Source organism: Psammomys obesus, unplaced genomic scaffold (genome assembly GCF_907164565.1).
Source record: "Psammomys obesus unplaced genomic scaffold, mPsaObe1.curated_primary_1811, whole genome shotgun sequence".
NCBI lineage: Eukaryota > Metazoa > Chordata > Mammalia > Rodentia > Muridae > Psammomys > Psammomys obesus.
This window is the reverse complement of record NW_026587759.1, coordinates 5,321,863-5,323,915: the sequence shown is the minus strand read 5'-3', so window position 1 is coordinate 5,323,915 and position 2,053 is coordinate 5,321,863. Positions and strand designations below refer to the sequence as shown.

Genomic DNA, 2,053 nt, shown 5'->3' with positions numbered 1-2,053 from the left:
AAACTCTAGCTAGAGATGGCTGCGAATGACCACATGGATGCTGAGAACCAAACCTCCATCCTCTGGAAGAGCATCATGTGTTTTTTAAGCACTGAGCTGTCTCCACACACTCCTGATTAATAATTTTTATTTATTCAAATGTTGACAATGAGAACCCTATGAAGTCTTTAAGTTCCTGTCTCAGGAGTCCCATCATATTCCAGATAGTTTCAATTCTGTATCCCCTTTCTTCCAACACCAGCAGACAGAAGAGTTCAACTAATGGACTTGGATTTGGCTAATTTTTAGTATAATGGTTTCCTCAATTACCAGTAATAGTTATAACTAAAACTTTTCTACTTTTAACTTAGATTTGTTTAACAATTAATTCATGCCTGCCCCTAGATGTGCTGCAGGTGAGGCTGCTGTGTCTCGGGTGCATCAGTAGGTGGCAGAGAGGGGAGAGGCTATGTCTATGCTCAGTGTTCTGACCTGTAAACATCTCAATGATTAGTAGCCTAACTACCCCTCACAAATGGGAGCCTTAGACTACCACCAGTTTGGTACCAGTGGCTCAGACAGGAGCTAGCCTGAGACAGCCACCACTCCAGTGCCATGCAGGCCATGACAGCGCAGAGGACCAGCAACAAGCCAGTGACCAGAACATCACTGGGTACTGAGGGTCTCTGGGCTGGAGTGAGTCTGAGACAGACCACCCTCAGATTGGCCCACTTGAGGGGATCAGGCAAGAGGCATGTCTGAGATGACTACCAGACTAGCTTCATGGGACTTGGGCAGGGAGATAGCCTGAGATGACCCCAGTCACCACACCAGGCATGTGTGTGGTACGGGGCTGGAGCAGGGGAGTGCAGACCATGCTCGAGATGACCCCTTCCTGGTGCCATAATGCTCGAGTGGTGCATAGCACTCCCGAGAGTACTCCTTAGATGACCCCAAACACTCAGAGACCCTATACACCTCTAAGAGGAACAAATAAGTGGTTGAGAAATGGAAGAGAAAGAGAAACAGAAGGATGTGGGCACAATGAAGATAGGCACAACTGTAATGAGGAAAAGCCTGATATGAATAGCAAGTGATACCACCTCAGACAATGGTGGGTTCCTGAACCATTCTGCCCCCAGGAAACACATCTAGGTTCTTGGGCCTGCAGCAGCAGACCCTGGGCATTGTATGACTTGTCGGTAAACTCGCCCAAAGGATATGAGCATGGAAGAGCTGGCCCTACTATTCATCTCCTGTGCAGTGCCATGGACAGGGAGAAATACACTTTTCCCTACTTGCCCCTGCCACCTGCTGCAGATGGGAGACCTGGCCCTGGAGTCAGGATGGCAGGAGAGCTAGCTCTGCCTTTCACCAGCTGCAGCACTCGGGAGAATGGGGCTTTTACCTCACCTGGGCAGCACAGGAGAACTGGATGTAGAGACTGTCGATGAGCCAGCTTGAGGGGTTGAGTATGGGAGAGCTGGTCCTGCCTCTTGTCTGCCGGGAGGTGGTGTAAACAAGGAAGAGATGTCCTCTTCCTTTCCCCTATCCCTTGACATCTGTGAAACACAGGGGACCTGGGCCCAGGTTCATGAGAGTGGAAGAACTGGCCATGTCCTTAACTCACTGAAACACTAGGGAGAGCAGGCCCTGTGCCTCTTCTGAGAAGTAGGGTAGAACTGACGCTTGTAATGGGGGTTGCTGGTGAGCTGGTCTTGAGGACATGAGAGTGGGAAAGCTTTATGGCTGACAATATCAGATACCAATCAGGCCCAGATCAAAGGTTTTGAATTGAACTACCCCAACATCTACCCCATGTGCAGGGGCTCGTTCTACAGATCCAAAACTACAGGATCTCCATGACATAGAGCAATAACAGTTTATCTGAAAGTAGTCCCATAGAGGTTCCCCTATTGATAGAGTGACAGAAGCCAGAGGCCTTGTACCAGACCAACTAGTCATTGCAATGAACATCTGCAAGCAAAGAAGTATAAACAGAAGTGTATACTGAGGGACACACTGTGGCACCCTACAGCTTCCACGTTTCTTTTTTTCTCATTTGGTGGGTATG

At 48.8% G+C, this 2,053-nt stretch overlaps 1 non-coding gene across 1 annotated transcript; it reads left to right on the top strand.

Annotated features, from left to right (window-relative positions):
- Nucleotides 1-373: 373 nt before the first annotated feature.
- LOC129674191 (small nucleolar RNA SNORA17) lies at nucleotides 374-505 on the top strand. Its single transcript, XR_008719785.1, has one exon. It is a non-coding gene; the product is annotated as a small nucleolar RNA SNORA17 (small nucleolar RNA).
- The last annotated feature ends 1,548 nt before the right edge of the window (nucleotides 506-2,053 follow it).